Source organism: Halyomorpha halys, unplaced genomic scaffold (genome assembly GCF_000696795.3).
Source record: "Halyomorpha halys isolate HHAL.00 unplaced genomic scaffold, Hhal_1.1 Scaffold735.1, whole genome shotgun sequence".
NCBI classification, from domain to species: Eukaryota; Metazoa; Arthropoda; class Insecta; order Hemiptera; family Pentatomidae; genus Halyomorpha; species Halyomorpha halys.
In genome coordinates this window covers 139,934-162,852 of record NW_027114406.1, presented here as the reverse complement: position 1 = coordinate 162,852, position 22,919 = coordinate 139,934, and the positions used below count along the sequence as shown (strand labels likewise).

Below are 22,919 nucleotides of genomic sequence, written 5' to 3'. Positions count from 1 at the left end.
CACTTGTTTCTAACCTGGCTTCTCCTTCATTACCTAATAATCCTCCTAGGCGTCTGAAAAGAAGATGGCCTCGAGATCTTCTTCTCTAGAAATGTTATTGGAGTTCTGTCAGTGGGTAGATTCTCCACATGTTTTTATCATGTTATTATGTCACCTACAGCAAATTTACTTGTTGTATATATGTGTATACAGTTGTACATTTCTATAAATAAATTGTTAAAAAAAAAATTTAAATGCAAAAAGTTATGTAAATGTGACATGGGCAATTAGCCTACAAATAGAATTTTTAAAGAAGAAGACCAATATTTAAGGTTGTCTTCTTGAAAATGCCCGGAGGGAAACGTTGGAGAATTTTTTGAGAATAAAAGTTGAGAGTAATGTGGATCAAAATTGTGTATTTTAATAATGAAATAAATCATTCTCAAACAATCATATCAATTAAATTAATATCTAATTATATTTCTGTTAAATAAATATACTTATGTATATTATTATGCTTATTTAATATAATGGTTAAATAATTTCTATAAAAATCTTCTGAGGATACAAAAAATAATGTAATCGGCTTATACAGTTACTTCAAATGAACAAGATCTATATTTTTAATAGTTAACTAAATTTTAGTAAAATAAAAATTTTGGTTCTATTACTTTTTTTAAAATTCCATATGCATATCTTGGCATATTTCCAAATCTAGATTATTTATAAAGATTTTATTTATTTATTGCTATTTAGAACAGTACATTATAATAAATTTAGTTAATTTGATCTCAGTTAAATTGAAGATGAATATAGAAACTACCGATTGGTAGCACTCTAATGACGTTTTACATTAGCAGGTCTCGTGGCCATCTTCTTTATTTATAAAGATTAAGCTAAAAATATGAAACACAATTTGTTATAGTGCGCACATCATACAACTTTCACTTACCACTCTGCATATGTTACCAAATTTTTTGTTGATTGGTGACAGAGTTGGGCAAAAATTAGCTATAGTGGAAAACAATAGCTAATGTTGCTATGGATACGACATTTATTCATAAATGGTTCATAAGGGTCGTATCCATGGCAATTTTAGCTATTATTTTCCACTATATCTAATTTTTGCCCTACTTTGATTGTGGGGATTATGTTGAAGTTATTGGTGGTTTTGTAATTTTTGAAAAATAAAAAATCCTAAAAAGATGGAGGAAGGCGTAAATTATGAACAAAAAATTGTTTTAATTGTTATTTTTAAATTTATCGTGGTCGGAATAAATAATATAAATTGAGTAGCTGCTTAAGATATTTAACGGTTTAAAAAAAGACAAGGAAACCCTAATGTAATCAGTAAAGATGGTCAGAATCAGATATTTCTATGTTTCCTTTTTTCTCATTTATTTATTTATAAAATTCTTAAATATTTATCTACCGATTACTATTTCTAACAATGAGAACTGTTAATTTATTTCAAACAAAAAAAAGAAATTTAGAGACCATTTTATTAAAAAGTCATTTAAGTTCTCTTAGACTGTTTCAATAAAAGTAAGAAGCAGTCGATAATAAACACAATGAAATACACTCTATATTGATAAGGTGAGTTTAATTAAAATCGTTTTAGAGGAAATCGATTTTATAAATCGGTGTTTCCAGTCAGTCGATTTCTTGATAAAGTTGCTGTCCCATCCCCCATACATATGTAGTTTCAGTTAAGTACGACTTTTGTTTTTGAGCTGGACTATTAACAGACACACAAGCGATTATGCAGAACTAGGTTTTTTGAACTCATGAGACCTAACTATATGTCTTTCCGTTGAAAACTCGAATTCGAAAGTTTTCAGGATGACAGTTCATTCCCTTACTATACATTCCATGTTTAGATAAGCGAAACTAAAAAAAAATCATTTTAAGTTTTTTTTCCGAAATGAAATCAACCTGCGAACACAATGTTGTCTGGCCTTAGAAACGAATGACAAAACTTTCTTGTTGGAGGTCAAGACCCATGAAAATGAATTATTTAAATAAAATAAAAATATTTTCAAGTTAAAGTTAATAATATTAAAAAAATCTAATTTATTCGTTATTAACGACACAAAAATATGCCCTTCAGCTTACATTGACAATCACTCTATACCACAAATAAACATTGTAACTTATTTAGGACCTATGACAAAATGTTGACATTGGGCACACATGTCAAGACAAAACGTAAAACGATAAATTTCCGAGTGAGACAATTATATTCTACTACACAGGCGTTCTAAATTATCGCTCAGACAGAAACTTAACTTATACAACTACTTACTAAAACCCATATGGACTTACGCCTGCCAAATTTATGGACCAGCTAAAAAGACACAGATTTAGAAAATGCAATGTTTTCAATCACAATTTTTAGGACTGGCAATGAACTCAGCACTCTACGTTTCAAACGAGACCATTCATACCGACCTACGCAGTCTGACTGAAACAGACCATATTCATATGACTTAGAAACGGTTTCACAACACGCTACATGGACATTTCAATAAATTTATACGACAGATGGCAACACATGACCTCTCTGACGTAACTCGGCGTAGGCTGAAGAGGAGTTGGATGCGGGACCTTCTAGTGTAGTAAAATAATTTACTTAACGTCAAGAAGAAGCACCACTGAGTTCTATCTCCCTCATGCCATGCCTGGATAGAACATCTCATTTGCTGGTTGGAAAGTATATTTATAGGTGCAAATAAAAAAAAAAATGTAAAGATTAAAAAAAAAAAATATTTGTCAATAAGTTTTTACGTTTTGGATTACCTATTTTGAAAAGGTAACTACTTTATTTTAACTACTGTGTGAATAATTATTAGTATTTTTTAAAATTAATTTTACCTTGTTAAGTTCAAAATATTGAATGAACTAGATATGGAGATTCCATCAATGTTGGTTCTGGAGAGTTGGAAGATTAAATATGATCCACTGTTATAATAGAGCAAAGAGAAAATATTTGTTATTACTAAGTCAAAATGATTTCAGAATCTTTTAAGTAAAGATAGAGTAACGGAAGCTGAGTAGACAGACCAGAGCATTTACGAGTATATATTATTTTACATTTTAATTACTTATATTAAAACAAAAAAGAAGTAGGCACGCCTTTTATGGATGATCATTAGGGAAACCGTGATTTTCTGTGTATATCTATATTTTTTTAATACATCTTTTTTTTAAGAGTAATAATACAATCTGTCATAATTTGGGGGATGTGTTATTAGTTTTCTATGTGTTCGTTCATATCATATATACAGAAAAAATAATTGAGAAAACAAAATTAAAGGACGAAACTAATACTGCTAAAATTAGCACAAAAAAAATACAAATATGACATGTTTAGTATTGAAGTCAGTTTTATTTTTATTGTTAATGGTGATGGGGATCATGGAGCTAATTCACACCATATTTACAAATATATGAATTAAATTATAACAATATATGATATAGAAGAAAAAAATTAAAAGAAAAATAATAACAAAAATTAATAAATAAAATACTAAAGTAATTTAATTAAATAATCTTAATTTAAACAGAATTTGATATTTCGCTAATAATAAAAAGTGTTTTATTTTTAATTTTCGATTTGTACTAACTTAAATTTGAAAATCAATATAATCTAATCCAAAATGTCTTAGTGATCCTAAACTAATTACCTGTAATAGTATTTTAATATAAATCTAGGCAAAAAAAAATTATTGAACTTTCAACAGTTTTTTATTTTACGAGACGCACACGAACTGTAAAATACGACTAAAATGTCTTCATATCTTGAAAATAAAATGTGAAGTTATTTTATTTCCTTCACGAGTAACTCGTTACAATTAGAATCAGTACTCCATTCGATCTAGAAATAAAAAATGTATAAATAAAATAATAAAGTTAATATTAAATAATATGAATATATGATTATGAAAATATATATATCATCATCAATAATTAATTTACAAAAGGAAAAAAAGGAAAAGAGATTCCTTCTAAGTACAGACACATGATTATATTTTTATAATATTATTTATTTTTAATCTTTAGTCGGAAAAATTATATCGTACATCAAGTTTCAACATTCTTTTATTAGTTATTTTTTTATGAATATTTATAATAATAATATAGGTATATATTATAATACATGTCTAGCTTATTAATAATATGAATTATTAATAAGAAATATGTTAATTTTGTTTTCTCCATTGAGGTCCAATACAGCCAAGAAGCGGGAAAGCCAAGAATCATTTTCCGGGACCGCCATAAAATAAATATTTCGTGAACCGGGTGGGAATCGAACTCACAACCTTCAAACTCTGGGACCCTCGTTCCTACTCGTCCAGCTACCAGGTCTTATTTTGAATTTAACAGCTCTTTCTATTCTGCTTTGTAAGCTACAAAGATCTTCTATCGGCCTACCCTTACCACTTTCAACAAAGCACAACGTTGTCTCCTCTTTAACACTTTCCCTCCATGCCAACAAAGCACGTTACAATATATTAAAGCCACTTGAGGTGCTTAAAAGATAATAAGTCTTGCTCAAACAATTAATTATTTTGGTCATTCTCACTGTAAGCAAAATTTTATAAACTGAATTTTTTAAAAACCAAAAATACTCCAAACAGTCTGAATAAAATTAAGTATACTTATAGCCCAAGAGAAGAAAAACAGTAATTTCAAACAAATTTTTTATTAATTAATGAAAACATTTGTATTATATTTGCAAAATCAGAATTTTATGAATATAACTTGGCAAATATCATGAAAACTACTAATCCTAAGATAAATGTCTGAAACTATTTTATAGTAGATTAAATTTGCTTTCATTTGAGCTCTAAAAGATTGCTGATATATTGTTTTCCGAAAATAAATTTACTACCGATGTTTCGATATTTCGTAATGAAATCTTGCTTTTATTATGGCTCATATTTTAGCAAATTTACTCTACTTTAAATAATTTTCTATTAGTTTTTCTAGTGTTATAAGTAGTTTTAAAGATATGCAGATTCGAATGGAAAATATATATTTTTTGTTGTTTTGAAACAGCTACCCATTTTTTATTTCCCCTCGCAGACTTATTAATTTTGACTAGTAACTATGCATAGTTTTCATTAATTGAAAATTAGGATAATATAATTTTTTTTTCCAACCGGTCTCTTGAACTATCAACTATTTCCTTTTTCGAGTAAAATAAGAACAAAAGATTGTTGATTGTATTAAATGAGTTCCAGCGTACAAAAAATACAGGCAACAAAAGTTGCTTTCAGTAAATGTGGGCAAAAAAATGTAGAAAAATTCATTCAGATCATTTTTTAGAGTCTTTTGAAACCGTTTTTATTCTTATCATTTAAATTAAAATAAATAATTTTAGACTTGATTTTTATTGTCCTAAAAAAACGTAAATAGTATTTTTTAAATTAAAAAAAACAATATTTTACAGGTTCAGGTCAAACAAAATGTATTGGTAAAAATCTGTATACATTATTGAATCGATTCAGAACGACTAATGCAGCAAAGTGGGCCATATGAATATTGTTTAGTTTCATATTGGAAGTGGATTTCGATAACATAGTTAGGAGTTATGAGTTAATATTGTGAATGCAGGAAATTGGCAAACAATATCTCCTAAAAATAAAGCCCAGAAATATGATTTTTTTTACACTCAAACTGGTTGAATACAATAAAAAATCTTTTGCCCTCATTTTTATTATAGGTGTTATGCCGATTTCCCGTTTTTATAATATTCAAAATATATTCATTTTATCCAAATACACTTTTTATATAAAAACCAAAATAATTTTTCCTGGCCCACTTAGCTACATCATTCGGTCTGAATTGTTTCAATTATATTCACATAATAGCTTTTTAACAAATATACTTTGTTAGAACCAGAATGATTGTTTTTTGTTATCAATTTCACTTTTGTCTTTTATTAAGAAGCATTATTCTTATCTATTTATTTTATCATTTTTTTTCTTATAATTATAACATTGTATATACTTAGAGGTGTGTCTTTCGTACGAGACTATACCCCACCCTCCGTAATTAACTGTTAAAAAAATATATAATGTAACGGTTATATCAACCATGTGTAACCCACCAGACCAATCTGGTATAAAATAAATAAATTTAAGAAAAATTAGAACCGACCATGTAATTTTTTTTTTATTTTAGTGTGTATAAGATCACTAGAAACAAATTTATTATAAGTGAAAAAAAAATTCTCCACAATCAAGCCCAGAATTTCCTAAGATTTTTTTTATATGATAAAAATAAATCTGACTTGATATCTTTAAACTCTTTTTTTGGTCTATTTTACTGGAGGTGACTTTTGGTTTTTGTATTTTTTATAAACCTAAACTCATTAAATGCAACCGAGAATATTTCTTTTTTATCCTGCTCCAACAATCTAATCGATTCGTATATAACTATTAAACACATATAGAGAAAAGGCGGCACATGATAATATAAAAAATATATAAACATATTGTTTTTCTTGACTCCTAGGTTGCACTGGCAAAAATGCTTGGACACATGCCAAATATTATCCCACCTAGTATCACAAAAAAATGTTTTATTCAAATCGGTGATCCTACATGGGAATTCATTAGTGTTAATGACACCATAAATGTCGAACTCAGACTTATTTATTAGACAATTAAAAAAAAATGAAAATATTAATTAATCAAGCAGATAACCTCAATTATCTTGCATTTGCAAAGAATGACAGAATTATAGAAAATAAGAACAATAGAATAGGATTCTAGAACAAAGAGACTTCATACGGAAGAACGTTATTAGGAACAAAGGCATCAGTTGAAACACGCAGAACTAACTTTCATATTCACATTGAAAAATCAGAACGCATTTTCATTTACATTTTATAACGAACCGTCAACAATAGGAACAAAAAGGAATCGGAAATAGTATAGAGATTGAAATATGCGGGTGGAAAATGAGAAATGGAAGAATATGAAAGTAAGTGGAGGCTGCTTGGGATTTTTATTTACAAAATATATATCTCTCTCCTCTCACACACATGTTTTATTACATATTTATCTAGTAATTTATTGACAAAGAAATATTTTCATAATTATTTTCTATTCTTATTTGTCTTGTCTTTTTCCATACTTAATTAAAAAAATAAAGAAATATTAAATATTAAAGTCATTATAATTTCTATTTAGTGATAGTCTACGTTATTCTTTTGTCGAACCCCTAAATTAAAGATAGATTTTTAAAATTAAAATTTAACTACCACCACTGCTAGTACAAAAGCCCAAGAGGAGAAAAAAGGGAGTTATTTCACCCCAGTTCCTGATTACTTTAATGAAAACTATGTATAATTGAGAAAATTGATGAGGAAATAAAAAAATAGTGGCAATTTAAAAAAAAAAAATTCCATTTGGAGCTCTGTACTTTTAAAAATACAAACAACGGCAGAAAACTTAAGAGAACATTATTTAAAGTAGATTATATTTTCTAAAATATGAGCTCTAATAAAGCTATTTACGTTCAATGGTATTCGAGATATAGCTTTTTAAAAGGCAACATTTTATAGAAAAATCTACAGAAAGATCAGTAGTAAGTAAACATATTTTAAGAAATCTATATCTCAAAAACCATTCGACATACATATCGCACTAGTATTTCTAAAGTGACACAACTCAAAAATCGGTGTTTTTGAGTTATGACTATGAAATAAATTGGTAAATATATCTTTATGAATCATCAAAACTGTATCAACCTAGCTTCAGAGCTTGCCCGCCAGAGGGCACTTGTGTTACTCTTGCTCCCTTAATGCTATTCCCCCTCCATAGACAAGAGTGTCACATTGTCAGTTGTCTTGAATTGTGAGTTGTGTCACTTTAGAAATACTAGTGCGATATGTCTATTAGCACTCAGATTAAAGCTAGTTAATGTAATATAAAGTAATTTATGACACTTGTATTCACAGAAGTTGTAATTTACATGATATTTGCTCAAATAACAAATAAATTGATTTATACTTGTTCGAACAAATTTACATGTGAAAAATTTATATTCATGGGAAACATCGAGCCCTACAACGATAGGTAATATATAACATAACTAATTTATATTAAGTTGAATTACTTTTATTTTGAGTTCTGGCAGACATATGTACGGCTTTTAGTTCCAGATATATATGTTTCAAAAATCAAACATTTTATCCGAACAACTATAAATTAACATTTTATCAAATATTATAAAAACTACTACTCCTACAATGATAAATGTTATAAACTATTTTATAGTCAATTTAACAAGCTTTTATTTGAGTGCTCGCAGATATCTATGATATGTTGAATGGTTCTTGAGATATATATTTTTATAAATAAAACTGTTTGTCTCAACAACTGTAAATTAATTTTTTTAGCAAACATCATGAAAACTACCTCAGCTCATTAAACAAGCTTTAGTGTTATTAGACATTTCTACGTTAAATGGTTTTTGAGATATAGATATCTATGAATCTAACTACTAATCTTTCGGTATATTTTTATTAAATGTTGTTTTTTAAAATATATATCTCGAGAACTATTAAACTTAAATAGTTCTACTAGGTATAATATTTTAGAAAAATCACTCTACTCTAAATGATACTCTAAAGATATAGAGCTCCGAATAAAAAATTATTTTTTATTAACGTTTTGACCTAGCCACCATATTTTATTCCCCTTACTTGGCAGACTCGTCAATTTTTACTAGTAATAATGTATTATTGATAACTATATATAGTCTTCATTAAAGTAAATCATTCGTAAAAATAATATATTATTAAGAAAGCCTATTAAACACCCAAAGTTGATAAGTCCGCTTAGTTCATGCCCATCTTTAGGTAACAGTTTACGTAATGAGTAATAACAATGCCCAACTGGAAAAATCACTTAAATTATACAGTTATGATTCTGTTATAAAGTTTAATTAATTCATTTTTTTAGTGTTTGAATGTTTATTTGTCGGAAAATACCTTACTTTTATGATGTGGATGGATTAAGTTTTGTTAACGTTTCAATTGTTGTTGACACTTTAAATTGGCATGGTTTAGTTGCTAAATGTTTGCCAGGCCTTGAAGAAAGGATCATTGTGCTGAATAAACTTTATTCCTACACCAGCACATCCCAAGTTCCCTCTTCAGCGGAACAACAGAATCCCGAATCAGAATATTAATGCCTTGTTTAAATAAAGGTTCCTAGTCCAAAGTTATCAGTAGGGTTTAGTCTTACTAAGATCTAAATCTTCAGGCTTAAAATATTTCTCTTCATGGGTTTCCCTGGGCGTTCCCCGAAAGGAATTTTCTGGTAATGAACGATTTGATCCTTCGTCTCAAAAACGATTAATTTATGCCATGAAATTCAAATTAGAATTTCGATGTTATTGTTGTTATGACTGAGACAAAAAAATGTTTGCTGCCGTAAGTAATTATTAAACGATAAACTTTGAAATAATTACCAAAGTGAATCGATGATACTGTTAGGATAATAGATAATAATTTGCTTATTTTAATGAAATTCATTAAAAAAATAAAAACATCGTTTCGTATATTTTGGTGTATAGTGTCGACCACAAAGCCAATATATATATATATATATAAAGGTTCGGGGAGTGCGTCCAGTAGAATAATAATTGTTTCATGATGTCCACTCAAGCACTTTTCAATGGGACTTGTAGATGTTGCCCTCTAATGAAAACATATGGAAGAGCAGAGATTTTGGTAGCCATATAGGCCTGCATAGAGAAATATCTGAAAAAGTGCAAGCACATTTCAAAAAGGAAATACCACTTACTGCAAAGGAGCATGAGTGAATAGAACTTCACCACACACAGGCAAGAGAGGCGGTGGTGCGAAAAGATGAGAAGAAAAGAACAAGAGATAAACCATCGTAACCTATAATCCCTTCCATTATTTCTTCTAAACATAACAATTGTCAAAATTAATCCAAATTCTAACAACTATATTGTAACCCTTTTGGGAAAGCTAAGTTAAAAAATTGTTTCATAAATATTAAAAGAATAGAGGTTTATTTCATTTTGTTAAATATAATTATATCATCATCATCATCATAATCATTTTGTCCCCTTTACCGCCAGCGCAGTGTGGGGTTACAATTTGCAGAGTTTGGACCAGATATCTCGCTCTTGGACCATCTTCCTTCTACTCCAGTCCATATCCCGTCGCCTGAACGCCTCCATAACACTCCCCTCCCAGGAAATGCGTGGTCTTTCTCTTGGCCTTCTTCCCTCCACGCGAGTCTCATTTGTCTTTCTGGCAGTTCCTTCCTGGTCCATCCAAAGGAGGTGTCCGAACCATCTTAGCTTGTACCCCTCTGGGATACTTTAAGCCGGTTTGACTCGGAGGTTTGTCCGAATGGTACTGTTCCGTACTCTCGTCGTGTCCTTCCTTCCCCCTTACGAAGGTACCGCATCTCCATGGATAGGATCCGGCTCTTGTGTTTCGAGATGAGGGTCCACCATTCGGAAGAATAAGGAAGAACGTTGATTTATAGATCATTATTTTAGTTTTTAATATAATCATAATTATTTCAAATACAGTCCACTCCAGCAAATTATAAGTAATTCGGGTAATATCCCTCCACAAATAATTGCGACTTATTTCATTTTTGTCGACGTTTTGGCCTAAATTTTAACTCTAAAAAAATACAACCAAAATGATGAAGAGAAAAAAAAATGTTTTACCAGAAATTATGAAGATAACTTAATTTTGATAGCCTGGCTGTAGTAAAAGTTTACGTAATATTTTATTTTCGAAAACCTTAAGGCGCTGTTCATTGCTTAATGTAAGAGGCCACATCTCTCATATATAAAGAACAGTGGGAAGGATAATAGTTTTGTAATTTTAATTTTTAGATTTTTTGACAGAAGGCACGAACTACGCTGTTTCGAAATTGAAAATAACAAGCATTTCCTGGTTTCAACTTAGCTTTTATTTCCTCATCAATTTCGTTTTTCTAGTTACCGTAGAACCTTATTACTTAAACCTATCTAACCGTTCAAACCTATTTCCTCCTATATCTATATCACCGAAATTGTACGCGTTTATACTGTTAACCATACAGTTTGTTTTGTCCGTATTTATTTCAAGACCTAGTTCCTTACTGGAGTTTAGTAACGCAGTTGTATTTAGTTCTATAGTTTTCTCGGTCAATAATATTCATTTCAATAGTCTTGAACAAGAAATTAAATTATATAATAATGTGACTCAAAATTGTAGAGAAAAGCTAAATATTTAATTCCCTATTTGACGGCTTAATTCCAATTTGTCTGCATTGCCTCAAAGCTCCTTTTATTATTCCATTGTAATCCAGGAACTGCACAATTAAGAACTTACAGATCTTCTGGAAATGAGAATGATCAATGAAAAATTGATTTCAAACCAAAACATAAGTTAAGTCAAAATTCTAAGATGTTATTTAAAATGGCATAAGAATTTAAAGTTAGAGTCAATAGAACATTTATAGCAAGCAACATCTGGTATTTTCAATTTATGAATGGAAATTAAGTCGATTAAGTTCTCTCTTATATCATTATATAAATCTCAGTTGTAAATATAACATAATTTACAACTAATAGACTTAATTTTATAGTTTAGAATTCCTGATTATCATTGCTTAGTGAATTGGTAAACATGGCACCATTGGTCAGGATATCCTTCTCCTTCTCCTTTAGCTTCCCTCTTTAGTGCCTCTCAGCGCACAGGAGCATTCAACCAGGAATTCCATTATTCTCTATTTCTTACTAAGTCCTTAGGCTGTCGGAGGACCTTCCCCCATGGCCTACAGAGTCACTTAATGTAGTCGAAACATGACATTTTAGGGCTGCCCCTGGGTCTTCTGCCATCTGGGACATATTCCATGGTCTTTAGACGATCTCTGTGGTTTTCTATCCTGATAACATGGCCGAACCACTTCGGTCGAGCTTCCAGGATCTCTTTCAGTGAGGCTATCTCCAACTCCTGACGAATCCTTACATTGCGAACTGCTTCCTTTTCTTCCTCCTTGTTTTTCCAACCATCCTTAGCATAAATTTCGTTTCGGCAGCCAGTGGTTATGCTTTCCTGATGGTCTGTTAATATCTAACTCTCTGCTCTATACAAAAGTATGGGTAGATACATTGTCTTGAAGATGTGTTGCTTGACATCTTTGCCTACCCCTCAATTATATCTATTACACATGTGTTGGTCTAAATATATCAGTAATACATTTCTAAAAATTGTAGGTCGGTTCCCTTTAGGAACTAGTAGAGATTTATAATACAAATAGAAATACATAAATAATAAAATGCAGTTTTTGGTACCCCCGCCAGCCGTGGAAACGCTCTGCTAACCAGAAACTTTACATTATTCGAGGAAATACTTTATTTCTTTATTTAATTTATTTGTAAATAACAGGAAGTATAAATAAAGCATTTAAAAAATATAATTACAAAGATATAAAATTGAGATTATATAATAACAATAATAAACTTGCTAATTTTTTTTACAGAATTGTCTTTAACTTTATAGATAGTAATTTATTTAGACAAGAAATATTATACCTAAAAAATAGTATAAAAAAATTAAATTTATCGAACCACCCTATAACAATATATTTTGATATATTCTATGATTCCCAAATACTGATTTTGATTCTTCAAATGACCGTATATGCCTGTATTTTTTCTTAACTCCACATAATTATTCGTTATGTTCCTATTAGAATTATCAATGTATGTGTGCTTAGTAATAGATATTACTTATTTAGATATTATTGGATCCTTATTTTTATCATATTCTGTATCATCTTGTTATCTTAATTCACTAATTGTAAATTTTTTATTCACTTCAAATTCCTTTGAGTTATTTTTATTATTATTATTTTTAATTTAATTTTTTTCAATAAGTATTATTTTATTTTCATTTTAGTAGTTGTTGATTAAAATAATAGTTGTATCACTTGAGATTAATTCATTTAGTGCTTTACTAGCTTTCAAATATTTAAAATTTTAACAACTACATTTCACTTGTGTCTATAATTTTCTTATTTTGGCACCGACCGATAGATGTTTTCATCAGATCACATTGGATGTAATTTTTTAAATGAATAAATAAGAGATAAACATGAGAGATAAGAGAGAAACTGAAAACAAAAACTGATGTGATATATGAAATTAATTGTATGAAATAATGCGAAAACCCCGATTTTATGTAGAAGAGACGTTCCAAAATCTAAATAATAAAATCAAACAACATCGTATGAGCAAAAAAAAAAAATATATATATATATATATATATAAGGAATAGGACGAGCAAACCATAGTACAGAATAATCAACATTTTCATTTTGATAAAGCAGGAATGTTAAATATCGCACTAGATAATAAAAGTGGAAAACATATACAGTCAATATACATATTTAAAAAATTAATATGTTGTCTACACGTGGAGGAAAGTCTAAGTTCACTTGGCTACGTTTTGGCATAATTAGTCGTTTTCTAGCCCTTAAATACAACAGAGCTCCACGTGTGGGTTGATTCCTGTTTCCTAAAAGGTCTTATTATTCCACTGGGATTCATGGACTACACAATTCAGAACTTCAGTCTTCTAGAAACTGAGTATTGTTCGCGAAGAACAAAATGAGTATAAAATGTAGTCATAGGAGCCTTTGAAATATGTACTGAGATGAAGTGTAATATTAAAGGGTAGTGTAAGGTACGATTTTAATTATTATGTTAATAAAATAATTTAAAGGAAAAAAAATTTATAGAAGGGCGGTCAAAATTTACAAAATATGATAACCAGAATAGAAGCTTTAATAATGGTGTAGTAACCACTATTTAAGATATGGGTCGAATGCTATGGTGCAAGTGCTGATGGTCATTTGTCAAAACTTGCAAATCTACAAGATCGAATATTAAGAACAATAGCACACCGCAGTACTATAGCAGAAAATATTAAAATAATTGGTACTTTACCATCTAAACTAATTTATTTTTACAGGATTATCTTAAAATTTAAGGATAGTAATTTATTTAGAAGAGATAATATACCCAAAGAAAAGTAGAAAAAAAATTAAATTTACAGAACCACCCTATAACAATATATTTTGATAAACGTACTTCAAACTCCATGGTTTAAGTCTATTCAATCGCTTATCAGAAGAACTAATGAATAAATCAACCACGAAAAAAAAAAAAAAAAAAAATTGACAGGGTACTTTCTTCATTCTATGATTCCTAATAACTAATTTTGATTCACCAAACCACCATGTCTGCTTGTATTTTTTCTTAACTCCAATAATTATTCATTACTTCACGATTAAAATTAGCTATATATGCTGATTATGTATACCCAAGTCTGCTTGGGTATAAATATTATTTTTAGATATTACTAGATCCTTCTTTTTATCGTATTCTTGTATCATCTTGTTTTAATCTCATTATTATATTAATTCACTAATTGAAAATTTGTAGCATTATTATTCACCACACCTCAAAGCCCTTTCAGTTATTTATATTATTTTATTTTTAAAAAAAATTCTTTTTACTTTATTTTAATTCTAATATTTGTTAAGTGAATTATTTTATTTCAGTTTTATTACTAGAGATCAATTTATGTTGTACAAATGTTTATTATAAATTGTAGCAGCCTCGACAACGACCTAATAGTCAAAATTGTAATTAATAAATTTTACCTATGCCTATCATTTTATTTGTTATTTTGCCACCGACCGATAAGTTATCCTATCATATGATAGGACTGTATTGGTTTTAATTTTCTAAATTAATTTTTAAAAAATGGAAGAGAGGTAGCTGAGTCGGTAAGCTTCTGAGATCATGACTTCAGGATCCATGTTCGAGTTCGGTTGTGACAGAAAATTCATTTATTTTATCAGTCGTATATCGACCTGAATCCGTTCCACGTATAACACAAATTCTCAATTGTAAAGGTAAATTTTTCATTATTTTCAGAAACATCTCATCTCTTTTAGTTTCTCAAACGGCTTTTAGCTTGTGGAAAAATCAATAAACAAAAATACTAATTTCACAATGTAACAATTTACAGAACTAATGTTTGATTTGACGCAGTTCTTGGCAAAGTTTCTTTTTTTCTATTATTAATTTATTTATTGTTATTTACAACTGTATAACACAAATATATACAACAAGTAAATTTGCTGTAGGTGACATAGTGGCATGATACAAACATGTGGAGAATCTACCCATTGGTAAAACTCCAATAACATTTCTAGAGGAGAAGATCTCGAGGCCATCTTCTTTTCAGACGCCTAGAAGGATTATTAGGTAATGAAGGAGAAGCCAGGTTAGAAACAAGTGGATTTGGGTGGTTGGGAAGTTTATTGTGGAAGGAATAGTATCTGGTTTGGGCCAAATAGGCAACATATGGGCCGCCGTACCACTCACCAATAAACTGAGAAATGTAAAAAAAAATACACAAAAGTGGACAAGTGCCATAAGGGGAAACAGAAGAGAAGAAGTGGTTGTAGCAAGAGTAAGAATTGGACATTCCAAATTAACTCACCTTCACTTAATCACAAAAGAGGACCAGCCTATATGCCAAACCTGTCATTCCCCATTATCAATAAAACATATAATTGAAGAATGCCCATCATTTCGTCAAGCCTTCGAAAATAATAAAATTCCACGAATAAGAGAATTGGCCCTTAAAGACTCGGAAGAATCCATAGACAAAATAATAAAATTTCTCAAAGAAACACAACTTTATACTAAAATATAATCCACCAATACCGACCAGTGTAAAAAGGAAATAGTCTACATTCAAATATAAGTCAAGAAGATAGATGAAGTAAAAAGGGTGTAATAACCTAGATGTTGATCGCCCTGAATAAAAATCTAATCTAATCTAATCTAGGCAACATATGGGACATTGAGGTCCTGATGGATGACTTGATTTGTGACAAAGTAAGGAGCATTAAGGATTTTTGACTGTAAGGATTGGATTCGGAAGGAATTTGATGGTTTGGTGGAGGCCCAAAGTTCAACTCCGTATGTCCAGATAGGCCTTATAATTGTCATATAGATCAGTCTTTTGTAATGGATTGGCCATTTAGACCGTTTGTCTAGTAAACTTGGCAAAGTTAAATTAGGACATGTGGAAACTGAAAAGTGAAGGATTTTAGATTATAGTTGTTACATTTATGTAAAAGAATGATGTGTTGATTGAAATCCTAAAACATATAAAAATTTGTTACAATTTTGGAATTAAGAAATCCAAAAATAGGATAAAAAATAAATTACAGCCAATAAAAAGATAAAGACCAGAATAAAACAGCATTGGTGAAACATGTTTCCAAAAATAAATATAGTTTTAATTTTGAAGGTACGTTTTTTTTTTTCCACTTATTTATTTATTGACATTTACAACTGTACATAAAATACAAGGAAATTTGAAGTAAGATCATAATGGTATGATACAGTTATGTAGAGACTACCATTGGTTGAACACTAAATTCATCTTTACAGTATAACGTCTCGAGGCCTTCTTCTTTTTTTAGGCGCATCAGAGGATTGTCAGGAATGAAAGAGGAAGCAAGGTCAGAAACTAATTGGTTTGAGTGATTAGAGAGTTTATGATGGAAGAATTGATTTTTGGTTAGGGCTAGATCGGTTACATAAGGAACATTAATGTTTATGGATGATTTTATTTTTGACAAAGTAAAGAACATTGAGGATTTTAAGAAGGATCTGGGATTGTGAGAATTGGATACATTATTGGAGAGAGGAATTCGAAGGTTAAGTGGAGTCCCAAAGCTCAACTTTTAAATAAAGAAAATAATTTATATTTCCACAAGAAAAATACTGGAAGCTATTTCTATATTAGAAAATATTAATTATACGGTTAATTTTAAATACGACACAATAAATCTGAACCAATGTTTAATTTTAAGTATAATTAATTTTTTGACAAAATGTTTGTATATATGATAAATAATATTTAGTCAAATTTGAGAGTGTTTTTATAAAATATATACAGAGGAAAATCTATATTTATATATACATATTTTTAGTATACCCGGACCATATTCCTTTCATACATATTTTTAGTGTCCTTTGTTTTTGTAAATTTGGTAGGTCTATTGAATGACTAAATAAACTTAAATAAAATTGAAACTATAATGAGAATGTGTTTTTAAAAATAATATTTTATGATTATGGGTGCTACATTTATGTAAAAAAAGAATAATATGTCGATTGAAAATCTATACTAAAAAAATATATAAACTTCTAGTTACGTAGAACATTCATATTCTAACTATCTCAGCTTTAACTTTAAAAAAAAAAACACCTCGATCTTTTAAAACATCCTTTCTGGAAATCTGTGGTACCCACATCAATATGTAACAATAAATAATAAAATTTATATTATATATGATGACGTCATTAAACTTTATTCCTAATAGTTGGTGAGTTTTAATTCAAAATTTATGACTGGCCAATAGACCAGCTAAATAATTTTCAGATAATATTTTTGTGATGATCTCTTTTTTAAATTTTATTGTAATAAATAATATTTCTGCGTATAAAATTATTCATATGGCAATAACTTTAGTAATCTAAGAGTGATTATGATATATATATATATAAATATATTTCAGTAAAGGTGCATTATTTCATCAGTATTACCCTTATACGATCAACTTGAAAATTTATTTTTTATTTACTGTCGTTTCCACTGACCGTGTATTTGTCCCTTTAGAATTTTGGCCTGGAATTTTATTTTGGTCCCACTGTGCTATATTACTAATGTTATATTAGTTTGCTAAAAATTAGTAATTTTCCTGCTGAAATCAATCGTACGTTAAAAATTTAAAACATAAGGAGCAACTCATATCACCCCAGAGATAACATCCACGAGTTCACTCGACGAGCGCAGGAACATATTTTCGGCTTGAGATAAGTTAGATGCCTAGCACATTCTAAAAACTTTTTGGATCTTTTCTGAGCAAATAAGAGTGTCCTTGTTCCTCCCCCCCCCCCTGAGTTGCAGAGAAAGCTTTATGAGAGCCTGGATGAGTTCAGGAGGACCACTGACTTCATTTCAGCGCTGACCTGGCTATCTATGGGAAGAACACCAAAGAACCAGATGAACAAGATAAAAAATACATAAATAAAAATAAAAATTAATGGTTTAATGAATAATCAGGTCAGCATGATATTCTATTTAAGTCTTTTATAATTCTATGCATTCTTTCTTTTTTTTTTCTTTGATAAATTAAAAACTTTTAATAATTATTAATGAGTTTTAAATATGCTTCTCCTTTATCCGATCTTTACAGATAATATCCGTCCCAGGAGATAAAAGAGGGAAAAGAGCTTATCCATTGGATCCTTAAGCTCGTATTTCTTAAGATTCTTTCTAACTTTGTACCATTCTTATATTTTTTTATCAGTAACCTTTCGATAGCTTAATTGCTAAAAAGAAAGTGGAAGTTATATTCAAATATTAATGAACCCAACATCTTCTTTATCTTAATTTTTAAACAAATTTATATTGCATCCTACCAAGATTTCCTAATTTCTATCTCAATTTTATTTTTTATTTTTTTACATTAGCTAAAAATAAAAATATTTTTCTTAATTCAATAATTTAATAATTATAAATTTAAATAATTATCATAATTTTATTTTTTATTGCTGTTAACGAAATAAAAAAAAAAATCATTATTAAGCTCGTTCTTAAAATTTGTTCTAAACTTTTGATTGGAGCCGTCCGTAGCTCAGTGGTCGCAGTCTTACCATTCTGAGATCTATAAATGGTGCCGATTCACATCCGGCCTTGGAGCGTTGACTTTTTTCATTGAGTGAAAGTCCCAAAAAATGAAAAACTTGATCCCCAACCATGGTTAGGCAGTATAGGACTGGAATGGAAGTCTTGGCCGAAGAAAAAAAAAAAGCTTTTGATTGCTTATTTATTTATTTATTTTTTGCATAAATATAAAGATAAGTTATATTCAAATATTAATGAACTCGTCAATTTATTTATTTATTAGAGTTTGTGAATAGATATAACTAGTTCAGCTAGTGATATGACATTTATATTCCTGGAGTTTTAATGTTCATATTATGTTTTTTTTATTGTATTTTTTAAATTTTGTCACGACTGATAAATAAAATTGTTTTTGGGATTCTTTATAATTAATTTAAGTATTATATATTTTATTTTACCTGTTTCTCTCTTATCCATTATTAAATATTACATTGTGATCATATTTAAAAAAAAAAAAAAAAAATGTTACACGGTGATCACTAAAAACATTTTTATATAATATATGGAGTAAAATAGAATATTACACGGTGAACATATGTAAAATGAAATATTACAAGATGATTACTAAACACATTTTTGTATGATGAGAAAGAGTAAAATAAAATATCACTCAGTGATAATAATGTTACATATTATCACTGAGTGATATTTTATTTTACTCTTTCTCATCATACAAAAATGTGTTTAGTAATCATCTTGTAATATATTATTAAAATATTAAACGGCGATCATATATAAAATATAATATTAATCGGTGATCACTCAATATTTTTATATATGATAGAGAGATTAAAATAAAATATAACAAGGTCATCACTAAAAGTTATTCTATATAATAGAGAGAGTAAAATTAACCATGTAATACGGAGGCTGTTAAAATTTTTTTGTTTAATAATAGGAAGAATAAAATATAACTCGGTGACAATATGTAAAATAAAATATAACAGATTACCGTATGTAAAATAATACATTACACAGTAATCACTAAAAACTTTTTATATATAATATAGAGAGTAATATAAAATATTACATAGTGATCACTTAATTTTTTTTCATATAATAAGAGAGAGTACAATAAAGTATCACACGTTGATAATATGTAAAATAAAACATTACATGGTGATTATAAAAACGTTTTTATATAATAGAGAGAGTAAAATAAGGTATTACACAGTGATCATGTGTAAAATAAAATATTAATCGTTGATCACTAAATATTTTTTATATAATAGTGAGTTTAAAATAAAATATTATATGGCCATCATTAAAATGTTTTGGATAAAATAGGGAGAGTAAAATTAACAATGTAATGGTAACAACTTTTTTTTATTATAGAAAGTGTAAAATAAAATATTACAGTGCGAGCATATGTAAAATAAAATATTACGCAGTAATCACTAAAAACGTTTTATATGTAATAGAGAGAGGAAAATGAAATATCACATGGTGATCACTAAAAACTTTTTCATGTAATAAGAGAGAGTAAAATAAAATATTGCATGTTCCTTTGTAAAATAAAATATTACTCTGTGATTATAATAACGTTTTGTATATAATAGAGAGCGTAAAATGAAATATTACATGCGATCATATGTAAACTAAAATACTAATCGGTGATCACTAAATATTTGTTTATATAATAGAGAGATTAAAATAAAATAATACATGATCATCACTAAAATCCTTTGTATATAATAGAGAGAGTAAAATAAAGTATTACACGGTGTTCATATGTAAAATGTGTTCATATGATCACTAAAACATTGATTATGCAATAGAGAGATATATTTTTGGGATTATCGATATTTTATCCTCTATATTATCGTCTATGAATATTGACTATAAAGTATAATAAAGCAGTAAATCTTAACTGTTTACATCTTAATTAATTAATTAAAATTAGTTGTAAGGTTTCGAATTCTGTCTGTCAGCAGGGTGCGTGAATGATTAAGGGATAATGGATAGCATGTTTTTGTCCAAGTGTAAAACTTATGTGCTCGATCTTTTTATTTCTTAGTCAAATCTTACAAAGTCCTGCAAACTTTGTAAGTTTAGTGGGGCCTAGGAATGTTAAATCCAAATAAGGTTGGAAGGTTATACATTCACTACTAATGGATCAAGTAAAACATATAAATCACCATACAAAGTTAATCATGTTGCTATGTTAAAGTAATATTTGTATAGCTACTCACATATGGACTCAAGAGATCTTGAAGGCAAAGATGGAGAGTGCCGCTAGAATGAGCGCATTGAAGTATCTCTTGATCTCTTCAAGAATCCGATCCGAAAGGAGGCGAGAGTTGTTGCTATCCAGAGGTTTGCACACTTCCACGACCAAAGGTTCGATTTCCGTGTCCTGATTCATAAGTTTCCTACGAGCAATCTTGTTCCGCCTTTCTTTCCTACCACAGGATTGGCATCGCCTCTTTCGACTTGATGGGACCGTTGGAATACTAACAATGTCGGAATCCATCTCGGGCCAAGTACGAGTTCTATGACATTTTTGTTTGTTTAGTTTTGGTATTTTATTTTATGTGCGTGTTAACCTTTAATTTTGAAAATGAAAATAAGTATAAATTAAATTTGCCGTAACAGCTGAAACATAGAGATTAAAAATCATTGTAAACAATTTATTTACAAAAATTCTGTTGTATGCGCTATTACTTACAACTCTACTTACTTCTAGAATTTATGTCTGTCCTAGGGGACCCGGCAATGCTTCGCTATTGCTATATTTGAGGACATAAATGAAGTGATAAGACGGTAACTATAGTAACATAAATGGTATGCATCATATATCTATGATATTATCATATGTATACAACATAAAATATGTAATTAAATAAATTATGTAATTTTATATAATAACCCTTGTTATGGCGGGTAGGGAGTTAAAAGGAACCTTTACTAGCCCGGCGGTGAAGAGTAGTGAAAATGAACAGCCGAATTTTATTATTGTTGTATTTTTACAGAGTGAGCATAATAAAATTAAACTATTTGAAGTATATAAACAAGAAAAAGAAATCTAACTTGAAATTACAAAAATTGAGTTTTAACGTATTTATTCATTAAATTATTTTATTTTATTAATACTATTTTTTTTTGTTTTTTTAAAACTTATTTATCCATTCAAGTGTTTCCTGTAACTGATTTTTTATTACATTTTCCTTTTAATCTATGTGTTAGTCTTATTCTCGTAAAATGTATCTATTTGTTTGTTTTTGGTAAACTGATCTACTGCTGTGACTACGAATGATGGTCTGATCTCACATTACCGTCTAATATTGAATTTGTTTAGCGGGTCACTGAAGAGGATCTAGGAGGGTGAATTCCGGAGGGCTAATTTGTTGATCGGGTGAATTGAAAAATTGTGAAAGGGTGAAATTGGAGGAGCAGAAATGAGAAAGAAAAATAGGAATGAATTGAAACATTTGTATTTGTTGTACAGATCGAAATGGATTGTAAAAGAAAACTGCAGTGGGGAAAAAAATTGTTTATTATATCTTATTATTGTATCTCTTTTTTTCTGATTATACCATGTATAAGTAATTTATATATGTCCAATTACGGATTGATAAGTATGCTGTGTGAGATAGCAACCTAATGTATTTAGGCAGCATAGATGAATAAAGTATTTCTCTCTGAATAAAAGAAAAAAAAAATGTCTTAATGTCACCGTAGGTGATTGGTGCAGACTCTGCTGTATTAGGTTATTTCCTCGTGCAGGTAGATTCAGAACAGGGGTAAGTCTGTCCGCCTTGTCCTCTTGGAGGATGAGCCGGCGTGGACCACTCGCCGTGGCAAAAAGGGTTAAGACGACGGAGATAACAAGAATACTGGCAACTGCCAGTGCGTAGAGAGGAGACACCTGAGACGATATAACTTCACAGAGATGCTAGGATGTTATCTGTCTGTCGTATAACAACCAAAAGTGGATTTGGTTTGTTTTTAAAAAAATCTGTTATATAACCGATTACTGATCATATGTTGGCCACAACAACTATCATTCTGCTTCAATATTAATGAAATATTGTAGACTAACTATTCCTATCAAAGTGTGTTTTAGGATAGGAGTGGAACAAAGCTGATATTCGTTTTT

General features: G+C 29.2%; 2 long non-coding RNA genes across 3 annotated transcripts in view; both read right to left on the bottom strand.

The window, feature by feature from the left end:
- LOC136796815 (uncharacterized) overlaps positions 1-22,919 on the bottom strand; it is a 470,956-nt gene that overhangs the window by 364,944 nt on the left and 83,093 nt on the right. The window lies entirely within an intron of this gene.
- Positions 3,711-21,568, bottom strand: LOC106685765 (uncharacterized). The gene is made up of 3 exons (XR_001343899.2): positions 21,501-21,568; positions 21,013-21,415; positions 3,711-3,856 (listed from the first exon to the last, which is right to left on the bottom strand). It is a non-coding gene; the product is annotated as an uncharacterized lncRNA (long non-coding RNA).